Source organism: Canis lupus, chromosome 3 (assembly GCF_003254725.2).
Source record: "Canis lupus dingo isolate Sandy chromosome 3, ASM325472v2, whole genome shotgun sequence".
Lineage (NCBI taxonomy): Eukaryota > Metazoa > Chordata > Mammalia > Carnivora > Canidae > Canis > Canis lupus.
In genome coordinates this window covers 28,163,129-28,181,953 of record NC_064245.1, presented here as the reverse complement: position 1 = coordinate 28,181,953, position 18,825 = coordinate 28,163,129, and the positions used below count along the sequence as shown (strand labels likewise).

At 46.5% G+C, this 18,825-nt stretch overlaps 1 protein-coding gene, 1 long non-coding RNA gene and 1 other non-coding gene across 3 annotated transcripts in view; 1 reads left to right on the top strand and 2 right to left on the bottom strand.

Annotated features, from left to right (window-relative positions):
* Positions 1 to 18,825, bottom strand: part of LHFPL2 (LHFPL tetraspan subfamily member 2) — a 153,751-nt gene that overhangs the window by 4,488 nt on the left and 130,438 nt on the right. The window lies entirely within an intron of this gene.
* LOC125754847 (uncharacterized) lies at positions 7,534 to 13,202 on the top strand. Its single transcript, XR_007409771.1, has 2 exons — positions 7,534 to 9,307; positions 9,422 to 13,202. It is a non-coding gene; the product is annotated as an uncharacterized LOC125754847 (long non-coding RNA).
* LOC112654243 (U6 spliceosomal RNA) lies at positions 12,813 to 12,916 on the bottom strand. Its single transcript, XR_003132892.3, has one exon. It is a non-coding gene; the product is annotated as a U6 spliceosomal RNA (small nuclear RNA).

The following is an 18,825-nucleotide window of genomic DNA, read 5'->3' as shown; positions in this document are numbered from 1 at the left end:
AAATGTACCCTATGCCCATTTGTTTATGGACTTGGTTGATGGCTTTTCCTGTGCTGGAACAGCAGCAAGATGGCTTTATTCTATGTGGCAGGAGAAAAATGGTATTCTCTGAAAGAGGACACCGATATAAATCAAGATAACAGATTTCATACCCCCCAAAAGCTGTTTCTTTAGATACCTTCCAGTAGCAATTCTATCCTCATAATTTAATCATGGTTCTAAATTCTCTTTTCCTACCTTTACTGAAGTCCTCTGGGTTTACCACACCAAAGCTCTGAAGTCATTTACAACAACTTTCCCACAAAAAAGAATTGGACTAAATTTGTGGTAGTATTAGGTTTGAAGAATGATCAAGGACAGTGTTTGAATCCAAAGATCACAACTTTCTCCTGTGATGGCATCTTCTCGCCCAGCCTGGCAGTTCAGATCTGATTTTGGATCTCATTTTCCCTACTTCCCAAAGTAATCCCATTGTTCTACTTTGGGGCTTAGGGGACTTTTTTTGCAAGAGTGGAATATAGGGAACTGGTTCGTGCGTTTACTGTCTGAAGAAGGGTGCTTCAAAACAAGAAGTCTCTCTCACCCTGCAACCCTTTGTTTCTGTATAGGTCACAGTGCTGGGAGGAAGGTGGGAAAACGCACTCCAGGGTTAGAAGTGTTAAGTGAAACACACAGCCGACTGAGCCATTCCAGAGAGGTGCCGTTAGAAACGACTGAGAGCGTGGAGCTAACTCCCCCAAGGAGAAGACTGCCGGTGGAGAATGCATCGGTAACTCTGGAATAGGCACGGTTTCAGCACAGACTGGCTAAGTCAAGAGGTGGGTAGGTTAGTAGCTAGAAGAGCTATGGGCTAAGGGTGTAATAGAGGTTTGAATCCAAGCTCTTGCCATTTATGAGCTGGGTGACTTTAGAAAAGTCTTTAAACTTGTCTGGGTAGGATTCCTCACCTATAAAACACTAATCCTTAACTCAAAGTGGTTGCGAATATTAAAGTGCAAAAAACAAACAAACAACTTTATACGGCCGTTAACAGTAACAGCTGTAACAAAACTGGAACATAGACTAGCAGCTGATAATAGGTACAAGGCTTTAGCAGACCTCTCCCGATTATAAACACTAACAGTTTAAAGTTTACCACTTAGGAGTAAGCAAGTCAGGTACATTTTGAGGGTTTATTTTGAAAGGTGTAATAATTTGGGGAGAGAGGAAAACCCCCGTATAATTTAATACCCTGGAAGAATAAACTATTCTCTATATCTCACTCAACTGGGGAGAGCTAAAATTATTGAGCTAATTCTTCTGGATTTCTTTTTTTTTTTAAGATTTTATTTATTTATTCATGAGAGAGACAGAGAGAGAGAGAGGCAGAGACACAGAGGGAGAAGCAGGCTCCATGCAGGAAGCCCGATGTGGGACTCAACCCCGGGTCTCCAGAATCACGCCCTGGGCCGAAGGCAGCTCTAAACCACTGAACCAAAAAAATAAATAAATAAATAAACCACTGAGCCACCCAGGGATCCCCCACAAAGTCTTTTTACTTAATTTATTTTTTAAAGATTTTATTTATTCACGAGAAGCACAGAGAGAGAGAGAGTGAGGCAGAGACACAGGCAGAGGGAGGAGCAGGCTCCATGCAGGGAGCCCAATGTGGGACTCGATCCCGGGACCCCAGGATCACGCCCTGGGCTGAAGGCGGCGCTGAACTGCTGAGCCACCCTGGCTGCCCTCTTTTGGATTTCTAAGGCCTATAATAAAGTCTGATAAATCCCCATCTCCTTCCCTAGGAAACCTCACCCAAGGGTAGACTACACTTGGGTAGTCTCCTCCCTCAGGTCCTCAGTTTCCCTGGAAACACTGAGGTACCATCACTGGGACTCGAATGAGGATTCAGAAGCACTCTCTGGCGCACGGCCTCTACGGTCAAGCCCTAGTGCCTGTCCGAGGCAGGGGAGCAGTTGCTGCTTGTCCCTTTAAAAAACTAGCATGTTCGTATTTAAATTGCACCTCCAATTAAATATTAATTGCACACATCATCTGTATTATGTGGCTTAAACAGGCCCAATAAGTAAAACTAAGGTGTTTTACTGTGATCGGGACCAAAGACAGCATGGAGAGCGCTCCTGCCCTATGCGGGGATCCAGCTGGTAGGACATATGCAGTATCTTAATCTGGCTGCCTCAGATCCTTCTGTGAAGTAGGCAGTTTTAAAATAATCATCTTAATGTCGTCAGATCCCTTTGCACAGCACAGTCACAAACACTGACTCCGGCGCCGGCGCCAGGGCCCCCGGCTGCTCCCCTTTCTCGTAGTTCAGCTAAGGCTCCTGAAGTGCTTCAGTCCATCTTAAAATCCCGTCACAAGCTGCCCCGCTTGTGAAGAAGGACCGCAGGGACACTAGCATACAAGCGTGTCCTGCTGAGGAGTTTGTCCAGAGCCTCAGCTTGAATGTTTATAAGCCCACGGGCAGTCCAGGGGAGGGCAGTCTGCAAGCCCCAGGCAGGGGTGTGTGCCCAGGCCACAGCCTCGCCCAATTCCCCCGAGGCTCACAGGGTCAGAGGGAGGAGAGCGCCACTGTCCACCTGGCCCTGGCCGGTCACCGCTCCTCCCGCAGCTGTAATTAGCCCAGTGAGTGCCATGAATAACGAGACCAAGAAAACAGTAGGCCTTCAGGTAAGCAAAAACCCCCACCATTTTTCATCTCTCTAGTATTTGGACAAAGACTTTCTACCAGAGGAATTCCAGCAAATTTAACAAGTCAGGTTGTCTCCTCCAGTGACTGCCACACTTAGTCCTTCCCTTAAGATGTCCTGATTCTACTGCTCTTGGACCCATGTACCTTATGAGCAGCCTGGGCATGTGGTTCCTGGGCCCTAAGAAGCATTCCTTAGTCATAAAACATTACCCTAACAGGTTACTTTTGCTTCTTAGTAAAAGTGAGGAAAAAACCCATTAAGGTTCCCCAACTCGGGGTAAAATCCAGCTTTCTCTTTCTCTCCTTGGCCTTGCTCTGGCTCCCTATTACCTGTTCAAACTCACCTCTGCCTTTCTCACCCTCATGTTCTCCTCTCCAGCCTCACTAGCCAGAGGGCATTTCGTTGGACATTCATACCGGCCATCCACAGGCCCCTGACATCCCAGGCACTTGACATTCCTCTTACGGGCAGTGCTTTCCTTCCAGATAGTGTTTAGGCCACATTCAAATGCCACCTTGTTGGTGTGGTCTTCCATTCCACTCTATTCAAATTTCTTTTTTTTATTTATTTATTTATTTATTTATGATAGTCACAGAGAGAGAGAGAGAGGCAGAGACACAGGCAGAGGGAGAAGCAGGCTCCATGCACCGGGAGCCTGACGTGGGATTCGATCCCGGGTCTCCAGGATCGCGCCCTGGGCCAAAGGCAGGCGCCAAACCGCTGCGCCACCCAGGGATCCCCACTCTATTCAAATTTCTAACCACCTACTTCCCCCCTTTCCTTGCTTTATTTCTCCTTACGTTAATTACTAATATAGAGTATATTTGAGTCATATGAAACTTTCAATATTTGGCCTTTTTTTTTATTTGGCCATTTTTGGCCTACCATTGGACATATCTTATAGTTCAATCTACTATTTTACGTATTTTAATTATTCTCCATCTCCATCCCAGACTTGAAACTCCACCAGGGCAGGGATGGAGTTTAGCCTTCTAAAGCCAGTCCTCAGAAGAGTGCCTGGAACATAGTTAAGCCCATAATAAAATATCTCTAAACCACAGTGTGCCACAACCCGCCACCCACGCCATGAAAACTAATAACCTGACAGATGCCAATCAATGAGAACAAATGTGTCAGCAGGAAAGAAGAAAGAGACTCTTAGCTGGCTGGTTTATCCTGTCACACTGTCCTGTTCCAGGCCTGTGAATTCCCGTGTTTAGAAGCAAACTTCTACCCCGAATTCCAAACAGGATTAATGACCCCAACTAATGAGACAAAAATTAAAGTCTTAGATAGGCATGTCAGACAACCAGCAGAAAAATACAGTAAGACACACCAAGTCTGCTGCAAACTCAGCATGGTTATTCTGGTCCTCGACTTGGAGTATGCCCAAGGACTCTCAGCGTGGCGGGGGCTAGAGCCAGAGACCAAATGGAAGGTGAACTGTGCTCCGGATTGAATTTCACATAAGAGCCAGCCAGAAAAAGGTCTGATCTTCCTGTGCAGCTATTTAAAAAGTAGTTTCTGAAGTTAGGTCAGCCTGTAGTGGTCTCTGGGTCTTTCTACCACCTTGCCCTCATGCAGTATTGTTTTGGGAGGTATATTATGTGTTTTGTGGACGGTGATAGAGAAAGTAAGTGATGAGGCCAGTGGGCTTTTGCTCTTTTTTTTGCCTGGCATCTCTTCCCATGTGCCTGGGTGAGCAATGGTTGGCCTAGCTGGGAGGAAGAAAAGCAGGGGGGATGATACTGGCCAGAAAATAGCCACCACTGAAGGAAACGGTAAGTGACTCAGAGTTGTCATAACCTCTCCATGACTGATTGCTAGGGTGATCCCCCAGAAGGTGCCCTACGCTCATCACGGGATTACTGGGGACGACTCAACCTTATGTGGGAAAGAAAAAACTGAAAAGAAACTGATGGTTAGTTCCTTGGACTACCCAAGATGCCCACAGGCTGCAGACAGTCCTGACCACCCCAGTGAGCTGACCACCAGCCTCAGGTGCCAGCTATCACCGTACAGGGCCCACTGTGTCTCTCTGCTGCTTGTAATACCTTCCCCCACCTGGCTGGAGCAAGGAATGACCAGCCCTCAGTGTGCAAAGTGCTTTTCTAAGGCCAGGCACTGACACTGTCAACCTGTGGAGAAGCTCCCAGTGAGGGACGCAACAGTTAGCCTCCAGTAGATGGGAATCGAGAAGCTCATTCTAGGGATGCCCGGTGGCGGGGGGGGGGGGGCTCAGCAGTTGGGTGCCCGCCTTCAGCCCAGGGCGTGGTCCTGGGGTCCCAGGATCGAGTCCCGCATCTGGCTCCCTGCATGGAGCCTGCTTCTCTGTGTGTCTGCCTCTCTCATTCTGTGTCTCTCATAAAAAAAATAAATAAAATTTGGGTTAATTTGTGAGGAGTGTCCACTGAGTATATACTATGTGCTTGGCCTGGTGCACTGGGATAGAGGAGGGGGTCGATGTGGGGTTTCATAGGCTTTAAGCACTTGTAAGCCAGTAATACTCGAGGAATCTGATCACACTACCCACACCACCATTCCTTGAGCCAGGGCTCTTATTGGTGCTGACCCCTCGGGGGTCCTCTACCTGGACATATCCCCCCTCACCCAGACGTCCTTCCACGTGCGACACGGTCACCATTTCCTGCCAGGACGGTATTCTCTGTGTGCTTCCCCTGCCCTGTCCCTCTCCAGCTCTTCATCACACTGTTAATTCTGTGGACTTATTCAGCAACTATTTCCTGCATTACCTACTCAGCGCCAGTCCCTACGCTCAGCTCAGCCCTGAGGATACCGCAGTCCCTGGCAGGACTCTGAGCCCCTGGAGGGCACAGACCTTTATTTCTCTTGGTATACATCACAGTTTTGGCTTAGCATTCATTTACCATAAACCTGATGGGTATGTCACAGTTAACTTTGGATAACAAAGGTCAAGAGTTCAACTTGTTTCTTTGAAATAGCCATTGACTCATTTAGGAACAGCAGGAGGGCCCTTGTTTATCCCCCTCAGGTAGGTCTACCTTGTGACTCAGAGCTCAGGTCACTAAAGCATAATGCCAGGACGCTGCCCCTGCCACCACAGCCCCTACACCTCATTCCCTTGCTTGGGGCAGCCATCTCTCCAACGGAAGTAAGGCCAATCAGACAAGAGTGTGACTGGCTTCCCCATCCCCAGACCCCTGCTCCGACCCAGCTCAGGGGGCACTGCAGGCTTATGGGAGCGGTAACTTCCATCAGAAAGTCGAAAAACATAGTAGAGCGCAGGATCAGAGGGGAACTAAGGCAGGACAGTCCTCCTCACAGGTATTGTGGATCCTCCCCCCGCTCCCCCCCCCCCCCCCCCCCCCCCCCCGCCCCGTACTCTCCGCGGGAGGCCAACTGGCTTTTCCTGCTCGGTATCTGAACACGGGAGTGCCCACGGCTCAACCCCTCGCCCGCCCCCTCCAGTCCCCTGATCACTCGGGCTCCGGCTCCCGCAGCTTTACTCCAGGAGGCGGATAGCTCCTGCGCTCTGGCCTCCAGCCCCGGGCCAAGGGCCTGCCTGACCCCCGGACGCCTGACAGGGAACTTGAAATTACATCCAAAGCTCACTCTGGGCCGCCACTCCCTCCTTCACAGCCTGCTCTTTGCCCCGGGGACTTCATATCAGCTAACGGGAGTTCAGTGGTTCAATTCTTACAACCGCTCAGGCCAAAAACCTTCGAATACTTTTTGACTCCTCTTAGAGCGCGCATTCCTCTGCCCGCAGGGCCTTCAGCTCTTAACTCTTCCCGGGCCGCAGGGCGCTTTCTCCCGACGACCCACGTGGCTAACTCCTCTATCCGTCAAGTCTTTGAATCTGTCTCCCCGAAGCCAGCCCTGACTACCTGATGTCCTCTTATCACCCGGCTTACCTAACCCCTCAGCCTGGCTGCACTTTTTGTTTCTTCCACAGTACCCACCACCTTTTAATGTACTGAATGACTTATTTAGTATACTGTCTCCACCATCTTCAGTGTAAATTCCATGACAAAGAACTTTGTCAGTTTATTCTTTATGTATCCCAGTTGCTTAGAACCACATGACATGTAATAGGTGCTCAGTAAATATTTGATGAATGGGAAGACAGGGTGCTGTGATGCAGATGTTACATTTTAAAGGAAACCAATATAATGTACTTGCCAAGTTTTTTAAATGGTTGGAGGAAAAGCTTCATTCAATAACGTGAATCTTAGGGGTTGGCAATTTCGGCTAACAGCACAGCTGCCGTACTTCCTAATGAAACCCACGCAAGGGCCAAACCATGGGACTTGACTGCAAGCACTAAAAACCTCCTTTCTAGCTCTAGAAAATGATGCTCTTTGGGAGAACACAAAGATAAAGTACCGAGTCAATTAAATGTAATGAATTTTCATTTAATCTGGAGACCAGCTTTAGGTTAGCCTCAAAACTCTGAAATTGTTTCCCACTATTGCTGGCTGCAGTGAGCACAGCTGAAAAGACAGACTGTGGCTGACCTGTGGACCTTTCCAGGACCCCAGCTGAGAGCGGAGCAGTGCAGGGATAAACCTAGAGAAGTTCGGGATAATAGCAAGTGGTAGAGAGCAGAGGGATACAAAGGTAAATGAAGAGAGGGGTGGCCCGTGGCAGAGGGAAGGGTGGTGTCCAGAAGCACCATGAGCCTGGAGAATGGAAAGACCCCTTCCCATCAGCAGCCCAGCAGACACTGAAGGCAGTGTCACAGATCAGCGTCTGGTCTGTGTGGTCTGCGTTCCAGGAGAGGAGTACCGTGTTATTTACCTCTAAGTCTGTTTCATGTGGTACAACATGGTGTACAGAGTGGCTCACCACAAACGTAGGGATACTGTTTACTTCCAATCTGACAGCTGGAAGTCGTTTTGGCAGTCCTTAATAGCTAATTGTAGGTCATCAACTGTTGCTAGGTGTGCACACTTCTCTTTCACAATCCCGCTGGGCACACACATCATGCTTTGAGGAAGCACACCGTATCAGACCACACCCAGTTCCCACCCACTGAATCTGTCATCACGCTGCTTTTCCCAATCATCATGGTATGAACCTACACACTCTTCATGTTCAGGAGCTTTGTGAGACATTCTGTAGTGATCATTCTCGGTTACAACACAAGGCTAGACCTGGTTCTCTCTGTTTTAAGAAAGGAAAAAATGTAATTTTTATTTAAAATTTTTACCTATGAAATTCTAAGTGGCAAGTACAGGGTTAACCGAGTATCTGGAAAACTAAATAGAACAGTGATAGTAAAAAGTGGGAGTCTTAACTGTGCTGGAATACACATTTGTCCCATAAAAGAACAGCAACTGTTTGGGCACCATGGACTCCCGTTCAACTATAAACTTAACAGCAGTAGGGGGTGTATTCCTTATTCCTTGGCTTCTACGTCTCCATCTTTCTCCCAAATCCACACTCCTTGCCTAAGCCATAGTCCTTTATCCATGCTGTGTTGTTGACCAACTTCCCCTGTCATTTCTGAATCTTGTTTTCTTTCTAGTCTTCACGTCTTTACAAGAACCTTTTGGAAAGGTCTTCTATGGCACAAATGCTAGATTCCAAGTAAAGATGACATGGAGCTAAAGCTATAAACACCTCTGCCCAATTTAATGCATTCACAACTAATACTTTAAGGCTGGAAGTTTATACAGATGACTAGAACCTTTTAGTGGGCATAATAACTTGTAACTATGGCAACCATTGATGCTTATTGGGCACTACAATGTGCCAGGCACTGGTGAAGCACTTTAAATTTAGTTCATTCAGTCCTCTTAACAAACTTATGAGGTTGGTACTATTAATATTATCACCAGACAGATGAGGAAACCGCAGCATGTAGGGATTCAGTAGGGTTCCACAGCTACCGAGCAGGGGACCTGGGACAGGCAGTGGGCTCCAGACTCCACTGCTGCTGCTTTACTGCAAACCAGAGACTCGCTTCTAAGACAAAAGCATTTGACCCGCTGAAGAAGAGAGATTGGGATGTACTCAAAGCTGGCTTACTTCTACCTACAAGGGGTTAGAGAGTGGATGATGTGGGACAGTTATCAAGTGAGAAAAGCACCCCAATGCTGTGAGGGGGCAGGAGGGAGGGAAAGGCTGCACCAAAATAAAGGGTCACCTGTTGTTTGTTCAGGCTGATTTGCTAACACCACAGCAAGCCAACGACAAATAAAGACGTTCCATCCACAGCTTCTCTTCCATTACAATCTGAGTGTCACCAGCCTCTTTACCACAATATAGATGCCACTGTGGAATGGCTGCCCCTGGCTAAAGAAACTTCGAGAAGAAAACCTAGTGAACAGGTCAGAATCATTTCAAGTTTGCCTCCTCTGGCCAATGCGAACAACCGTGTGAGGAGAAAACTGCAAATGAAACATAAAACTTATTGGACCAGAGTGAAAAAAGTCTAAGCCAGATAATCCACATACATTTTCATCTTTGAGATTCTGTATGATTGGGAACCATATAAAGCTGCACCTCCACCTAAAACAACGCCAGCCACAAGACAGCATATCCGGTGTTCTTCCCGGGACAGCTGATGAGACAACACGCGGCACCACGGGCACGCTCAGCGCCCCGATTACATCCTTGTCCAGCAGGTCAGGCCACAGTGCAACCATCTCACCCCCTTCAAATAGCTTTTAATTCACAGAACACAGCTGATGACCTTCGCCTCCCCTGACCTCCCCCTGCATCCCTCCCTGGCTCCACAGGTTTAAGTTATTGGTGTGTTGGTGGGAGACCTGCCTGTCTCCGGGTCCGCACGCTGAGGATACGGCCTCCACCTCAGGCACGACGTAGGGTGACAGACACCCGGATGGTGGCTCTCAGGGCCCTTCTCTCCACCCAAGGAGAGTCCTGGTCTCCTGCCTCCCGAGTTGCAACGCTACCGAGCAATGGCATCCAACCTGCTTGACTTCTCAGATGCCAGGCAGGCCACTAGCCTCAGTACCAAAATGTCAAGTTACCAGCGTATTCCACAGTATTTATAAACAGAAGGATAAAGCCAGGTATTAGTTATAACATGAATCAAGGATTTCTGCCTAAGAATTGCCAGTTTGGTTAATCTATACCTTTGACATCACTTTGCCCATTAAGGTTTTTCAATTTTTCAATGCAAATTTATTCAAAAGCCCAAACAGAATTTAGTTCTGGTGCTTTCCAGTTCTGAAATGATTCTTATTAGTTCTTTGGGTAATGGCTCCATTAATTATTTGTGCCCTGTCTTGGAGGGCAGAGGTCATGTCGGGATTGAGGCTTAGGAGCACTGGGAAACACTTTACTCTTTTCCACATGCCTAGAAACGTATCGCTGTGCTAGTACAGACCATCATATCACAGATCGCGTTTTTACCAATGAACGTGCATTTACTAACAGTTATGTACGGAGTAGGGCCCATTCTGAACAGCAGAGATAGAACTGTGAAAAAGACACAATCTGATCCTTGCTTAGATTCTAGAACAGTGGTTCCCACAACTTCTAGACTTCACACACTAGTACAATAGCCAGAAAAATTACTGGAAGGCCAATATTTCTATTTTGCTGATATAAAGACACTGAAAATAACCATCACCTCCTTTCCTCATCATTTCATAAAAGCATATTTTAACACAAAAGCGGTGAAGGATGTAATCTGATAATTAGTTCCTTAAATTGAACATACTCGGCTCTATGAAATCTTACTACATTGTCCTTATCTTTCTCATTTTTGATGTAGACTTCTGGAAACCTTAGCGGAATGGATCAGGGTTCATTCAAAGGCAGTAACCACTGGGCAAGGGGCCCCTCTGAGGAGAGGGAACACGAGGGCAGAGGTTGCCTGTGTCAGGTTGCGGACACCTTTCTAAGAAGCAAGTAACAGGATGAAGAGTAAAGAGGCTGTTTGGAACTCCCTGTCTCTTGGGAATCTAAAATCTAAACTTGTTCTCACTGCACCTCATTTTAAAATTTCAAGAGCTTATGAACGAGTCAAACTGGGTCCAGTTTTGACATTTAATAACTCTGCTTTGATAGGCAGATCAGGAACTGGAGGTCAGAGGGTTCACTCTTCATGAAAAGGGTTTTGGGTTGTACCACAGTGTCTTTGTAGAGCAGATTATATCTACATGTCACCTTTGTACATGATTAATAACAGAGGTTTTTAACCAGTAAGATTTTTCTGAGGGGAAAAGTGAAGGATCAGGTGTCAATTTTTTTAAAAGTTTGTATTAATGCTCATACTATCTCCCCAGAAGAATCTAGTATGGTACTGATTTCCTACTAAAAACACTCCCAGGGAATTATAATTGGCAAGAAAAATACTTTTCCAGGGTCGGGGGTGGACAGATGACACAACAACATAAAGAGAATTCTTTGGAAGACAATCAGAGCATAGTTTTCATAAAAAGACTTTATAACCAAGGCCTCCAGAGGAAGTTTCTGTTAGAATTACTCAGAATTAATGACCATCAATTAAGAATTGCCTGCATGCCCTTAGAATATATGGAGAAACAATCTATAAGAAAGATGCGGTTTCTCCCTTGTTGAAGCTTTCTGAAGTCTTTCTCAGCAATGATTCATGTTATATGCAAATTACTTCCCTGGCAATTTCTAAAGCCTTAACTCTTTATAGTTAGAATGCATCCAACATTCTAATTTAGCCAGATTATTCCTTCCTGTGAATTAGTGATAGAGTTTTCTTCTCAAGAGAAACTATTTTTTTAAACTGTTTACATCAACTGGAAAAATTTATAAAATATTTTCTTGATAAATTATTCATCCAACATGCTAGATTAAGAAAGAGCTTCTGTTTGACTATAACCAAATTACACTGATCATTCAAAATAAACTTCCAAGATAAATAAAAATGTAGTGTATAGCAGAGGAAAAGACACATGAAAAGATTGTTTTTGAGCAATAAAATTTTTAGGACAGTAAGTAAATTTCCTGCCTGCTAAAGTCTTAACGTCCAGATTATGTTAAATAACTCCTCCAATGAAGCAGGTGTCTTTTCCACACAGGGCCCTGACACTGGCCTCAAAACTCTCAACACATAGCAGCTGGGCATTTTGGTTTGAAATTTTTAATACTGGTTTGGCATTCTCACTGTTTATTTTGTTTTATTTTAAAGATTGTATTTATTCATGAGAGACACAGAGAGAGAGAGAGGCAGAGACACAGGCAGAGGAGGGAGAAGCAGGCTCCATGCAGGGAGCCTGATGTGGGACTTGATCCTGGGACTCCAGGATCACGCCGTGGGCTGAAGGCTGTGCTAAACCGCTGAGCCACCCGGGCTGCCCTCTCACTGTTTATTTTAGATTTCATCAGTAGTAGAGGCTATTTTTCAAATGGGAGTGATTCTTGGGGGCACCTGGATAGTTCAGTTGGTTAAGGGTCTGACTCTGGATTTCAGCTCAGGTCATGATCCAGGAGTTCTAGTCAAGCCCCTCAACCCTCAACTATTGGCCATCGGGCTCCCTGCTCAGTGGGGAGTCTGCTTCTCCTTCTCCCTCTGCCCCTCCCACCTCTTGTGCTCTCTCTCAAAGAAATAAAATCTTAAAAAAAAAAAAAGGTTAAAAAAGAGTTAGTCCTGGACATTTAATAAAGTTACTGGAAAGACTGTATACAGTAACTGAACTTATAAATATGGCCAGCTGCGCTGGAGCACAGCTCTTCACAGGAGATGCACGTTACTTTTCAAGTGGCGTCACAGCTTAGAATACGCTTGTTGCATTTAGCTCTTATAACAGTGCCTGAACTGCTCATGTAAGTATTCAGAACCATACTTAAGTGATTATTAGTTAATAGAATGTGGACATCATCCATGGCTCCATGATAATTTACATCTATAATTAAGTGGTTACCATGGCAAACCGCTTTCCACATTTTATTTGTGTATCAGTTGCTCTGAAATTTAAGAGAATTTGCACTTTTCTTCTAGACCTTCCAACTGATTATTTTATTTTATTTTTTTTAATTTTTTTATTTATTTATGATAGTTACAGAGAGAGAGAGAGGCAGAGACACAGGCAGAGGGAGAAGCAGGCTCCATGCACCGGGAGCCCGACGTGGGATTCGATCCCGGGTCTCCAGGATCGCGCCCTGGGCCAAAGGCAGGCGCCAAACAAAAATATGGAACGCTTCACGAATTTGCGTGTCATCCTTGCGCAGGGGCCATGCTAATCTCTGTATCGTTCCAATTTTAGTATATGTGCTGCCGAAGCGAGCACCCAACTGATTCTTTAAAAGTAGATCCCACTCCCTGGACTTATATTAATGCCTGCTTGTTCCGCTTGCTTTTAGGGAGTAGTTTTTTATCTAATGATATGATTGAGTTCTCGGTTCCCTTTATATATAATGATTTTTATATATATAGCTTTGGTTCTCTAGGGTATAGTTTATGAAACAATGACTCTATTGTAATATGGCTGGGGAGCAGAAACTCAAGAAATTGGAGACCTGAGTCTATAGTCTTTGCATTTAGTAGGCATCCAATAAAAACTCCTTGAATTGAAATTTAGTTCTGACCTGCTGTACATTTCTGCATACTCAGTTTTTACTAGGGGATTATTGGAGGTTGATGAATTAGTAGATCTGTCATCATCGGTGGTATTTTTTTTTAAGATTTTATTTATTTATTCATGAGAGAGAGAGAGAGAGAGAGAGACAGACAGACACATAGAGGAAGAAGCTGGCTCCCTGCAGGAAACCCCATGCAGGACTCAATCCCAGGACCCAGGATCACAACCTGAGCCAAAGGCAGATGCTCAACCGATGAGCCACCCAGGTGCCCCAAATCAGTGGTTTTCTTAAACTGATTGAGACATAGAACTGGTTGGACCTGACTTCTGGGGTGCATTCTCTGTCTGGAGAACCAGAAATGAAGAGCCTCCTTTGACAGCCAGAAGCTTCCAGCGCTTTGTTCTAAGAAGGAAAAGCAGGAGATGCTTCCTCTATTTCCTCATACTTTTTCTCTGAGGATTGAAGTTGGGCAGAGTCCCACTACCTTCTTGGAGAAAGCCAGGTAAATGTTTCAGGTGTAAAACTCCAGGGCAAGTTCCCTGTGAGACTCAGGAATCTCTTCCCCTGTCCTTATGTTTTTGAAGCCCCTGTTCTTATTTTTCTCCTCTCCAATGGCCGGTCTCTCTGGCCCAGAAGTGAATGAGTAGAGAGCAAGGGAGAAGCCAAAATACACGCCGAGACCGGGCTGAGTCGTGGTCGTCCTCCTGATAGTTACTGTTCATCCTGTGAGAAACAGCAGTTGGCAGTAGCACGACCTGGAGCGCGATCGCGGCCTATTTCATGGGCCTCTCCACGCTCGCACACACATTTTGATTTATGACAAAGCAACTATACGAGCAGCAAAGGTGAAATCCTCACCTGTCTTCTCTGTCCGATTCTTTTTACTCCTGTCCCTTTGCGCATACTGTCCCCCTCCATCCTGAACCACTGCCCCCTTCCCAGAAAGCTGAGCCCGCACACGCCAGGCCGGGCCTGACAACAGGGGGGGCTCCCTCGGACACACCCTCTGCCCCAGCCCCCCGAGGCAGGGCCCAGCCCCCCGGCTAGCTAATCCCGTCAGACTGGTGGCGCAGCTCCGGGGCAGTCCCGCTGGACCCTAAGGGTGCAGACAGAGGGCTCCAGGGACTAGAGCGTGAGGGCCACGCAGACGCCTACGAGGAAGCCCGAGAAATCAGCAGGCGGCCCCGCAGCCCGTGCTACCCCACCCTCGCGGCCAGCCCGGCGGCAGAGTCCAAGCCAGGACCAGGGAGCCAAACCCTGAGCTCACTTTAATGGCTTCTGTCCCAACCCTGAGTCACTGGGGATTCCATAGACTTCTAAGAGAGCCCTCCATGCATTTCTAAAAACAAACTGCTCGATGCCGTCATGGAAAACCTGGATCTCTGCGTTCTACGGTTTCATTATGGATTACATCCAGGTCACAACCTAAGGAAGACAGCTGGCAACCACGACCCTGCTGGCCCGTTACCCAGCTTTTGTAATGAATCCCAGAGGGCTACGGCCTGATGTGTGCTTCTGGCTCTGCCAAGATCTGGACAAGTCCTCACCTAGGGAAGGCCCATCAGCCTGTGATTTACTCTGTGAAGGGAGCCTGGAGAGCCACCTGCAGTCAAGGCTCGACTGCTAGAAGCGGCCTCCAGAAAGGAAAGGGATTAGAGACTGAGGGTCAGGGGGAAGAGCAGTGAGAGGAAGGAGTTCTCAGTTTTCCTGTCAATTCAATGCAATCTTCTGCTTTTTGAAAAAATGCCCCAAGGACACCCACAGTCACACCAGAGCCACACAGGAATGCTCTACCCTCTTCGGCCCCAACACAGGCGGCTAGAGGGAGCCGGGGAATGGCCCTAGACAACACAGTGATGTCTGATTTTCAGCAGAACAAGGTTAGTTCTCAAGACTGGAATAGAAATCACTACTCCTTAAAATGCAGCAATTCTAGGAAACATTAATAACAACAACAAAAAAACTAAGACCTGCCCAGAAAGCAGAAAAAATTTAATAACCACATGGCTACCATTTATTATTTACTTTGTGCAAAGTACTGTGTTTAAGCCTTTCTTCTCATATATTATTACCTAATTTAATCCACAAAACAATGGTGAGGTATGTATTATACCTCGTTATACCCATTTTATAAGTGAGAAAAGAGATTTAGAGAAGTGAGGTAAATTATTAGACATTTCATGTGAGGTCAGGAATGATCCAGAGACAGGTAAGGCTTGACCTCTAATTGCTGCCAAGAGGCAAGTACGGAACTCCAGCATCTGTGCCTAAGTATTTAGGAAATGTCAGATGGGTGCTCACACCAGGAGGCTTTGCCTTGAAGGCAAATCCAGTATCTTCATTAATTAGTAGACAATAGATAACTATTGTCTATTTTATTATTATTTTTAAGCAATCTAGATTTTGAGAGTTCCACTGAGATAGCAAATTCTTTAACATCCACTTCTAAAATCAAAATACCCATATTTTAATAATTTATGTTATACTTTCTATAGACAATGAGGCTACACAAACCTAAGGGCTATTTATTCTTTAGAATCAGTTGTACTAGGAATATGCTTACCACATCTTGTAATTTTTCTTCCAGTTATATTTTACAAAAATGTCACTTTTGCCAAAATCAAAGTTTTAAGAACAAACACAGTCTGAGTGTATTTCTAAAGAATGCTTTTGTTGCACTGGCAACAGCTCCTTTCTCACCCTTTGTTCCAACGTCACGTAGATCCAGGGCTGAGAAGCGGGGTGCAGGGGGGAAAGGCTGGTGCTCAAAGCTGTACCAGGTCCTTGGCTGAGGCTGGGGCTGCCCAGATGCTATTACATACTGGCCGACAGGACACAAAGCAGTCAGCTGTTTCAGACACTGCTGCACTTTCTCAGCCATAGATTCAAGGACCATGGCTACTGCTTACGTTGGCCTGAGCTACCCAGTAGAGACCTTCATCAGGACAGAAAGAGCCCACCAAGCGTCCCTTATAGAGGGAAGGGAACATGAGGCAGTCACTTGGCTAGTGCAGTCATCTTACCCATGATTTCTGCTCAAAAAGGATGCTGCTGGGCTGCGAGGAGAAAATAAACTACCACTTCTTGTATTTCAGTTCTTAGCCTTAGATCAGTGGGCCTTACCAAGGCAGTCTGACTATATAGGAGTCTCTGCCATGTGCCAATTCAAAATTTTAGGTAATCTCAGACTTTCTGAGATGCTGTATGAATGCAAAGGGAACATAAGTGATAGGGGCGGGAAGAAAGTTACCTTAGAAAATCTAAACTTTTAGAATGGACAGGTGACCAACAGACTAGCACCTTAAGTATGCTACTATTTCCTTCTTTTTAATCCTTTTTCCCGAGGCCTGATACTGAGAGAGAGAAAAGTCAGGAATAATTCACTGGAGTATATGAATAATTCCTATGACATGTACTGATCTTTGTGCCAAAATGAACACTCTTGACATTTATGTGAAACAGCAACCAAGAACACCAAAACATTTGTTGGACTGATCCTCATTCTTAGAGATTGAGTTCACTGGACTAACACCTTATTAAAAACTACATGAGGGCACCTGGGTGGCTCAGTCAGTTAAGCATCCAACTGGATTTTGGCTCAGGTTATGACCTCAGAGTTAGGGAATCAAACCCCGCATCGAGCTACATGCTGGTCACGGAGCCTGCTTGGCATTCTCTGTCTCCCTCTCCCTCTGTGCACCACCCCCCCACCAAAATGTGCCTGTAAACAGACTGTAAGACTAAAAGGGTATCTAGAAGTGGCTTGCTTCTGAATGACAGTAAAAGACAGCTTATGGCGCTAAGGCCCAAGATGCCCCCTTCATACTATAAACGTCCACTGATTTGCTAAAAGGCACTCAGGTTCTCAGGATGAAAACCATTCTCAGGGATGACAGACCAGGAGTTTTGCCTGCATACCAGCACTTTGGTAAAAATCAGAGTAAAGGCATAAATCACCAAGGAGGAGGAAATACAACATAGTAAGGAAAAAATCACACAGAAATCCACCTCTCTGGTCAACCAGGGCTCTTCAACAGGATTAATAAATTGTGCATGTTGCCTTCTCTTGGTCTGTTTATTCTGGCTTTTCAAAAGCCTTGGGGGGGGGGGGGCACCTGAGAGGCTCAGTTGGTTACACATCTGCCTTCTGCCCAAGTCATGATCCCTGGGTCCTGGGATCGAGCCCCCCATCTGGCTCCAGCCTCAGCAGGGAGCCTGCTTTTCCCTCTCCCCCTGCCTGCCGCTCCCCCTGCTTGTGCTCTGTCAAATAAATAAATAAAACCTTAAAAAAAAAAGCCCTTTGTAATACTTCTCAGCACAAGTTTTAAGATACATACAGCACATATGCACATACCCCTGAGGCACTGTGTGTCTCAGGGCAATAAAGGAGGAGCACGTCTCTGACTAGAGAAAGATGAACCTTATGTAACATATCTGGAAGGTAAAATGCCAACCTGAAGGGGATAAACTTCATTTTTCAGAAGTGAATCAAAAACGGAATAATGAGCTTCACAAAATTAAAAATCTAAGATAAAAAAACTCTAAGGTCAGGTCATATTTTCCAATCTCTCCATTCAGTCAGGAATGCCAAGGTCCAGAGAGGTGGCACATTTATCTCCAGCAAAACTGGACATCAGAATCCTCGCCTCCCAGAGACAGAGTCCCAGGGCCTGAGCACTTCAGGGCACGGCTCCTTCTCTCCGAGATGAGGCCCCAGGAGCGCATCCTCCATGCAAACGGACCCGGACCGGGTGGGCCCTATCATTTCTCTCGGCCCCTCATCCACCAGCCACCACGCACAAATATGTATGGGGGCTCCCCTAAGATCAGAGAAACCGAGAGCATTAGCTTATCAGCTGTTGGGAAAAGCACTGTTGTTTGATCTGCCGAGTGGAGGCCAGTCCTGCTGAGCTCGAGTCTGCTGGGACGTGGCCCAGAGGTAATTCATTTGGGGTTTGGTTCTTTACAGCCCGGACACCCGGCTCACTGCTTATCTTGCCTGTTGGAGTCCCACGCACCAAGCTTTAGCTTTAGGGTCTGCTGAGGATGAGTCACCAGCACCTTCAGCTAGGGCTGTGCATGGATGACCATTCTCCTGCTAGAGTTCGGAATTACACCTGGATTACGATTGTTTAAAAAGTGACTTTTTTTTCCCTTGAAAAATCAAAGCGAGTCTATCTATTCTTTTAGTTCCTCAACCATGTCTTCAGGCTGCAGCGTCTGCGTGTGTGTCCCTGTGCCGTCGGGAAGAGATGACACCCCTCCAACCCGTATGGGAAAGGCTGAGCGCTGGCGGGGTGGGACGTTTGCTTGCGGCTCGCAGCCTCCGCTCTGGGGTCACCGTGAAGGGCTCCTCCGTTTTCTTCCACCGAGGCCTAACAAGCTCACTGGTGGGCAACTGCCTGAAAGCGGGACACCTAGTCTGTATTTTCTGAAGTCAATGCATAGAACATTCCGTCAGGCTCCAGGAGACAGTTCAAGCCAGAACATTATTAAACACAGAGCAGCTGATACTGATTCCTTCCCAGCCGCTGCTTCCTCTCCGAGGCTGAGACCTCGTGTGGCTGGGGACGGCGCTGAGGCCGGAGCCCCGGAGCACGCCCTCCGCACCCCCCCC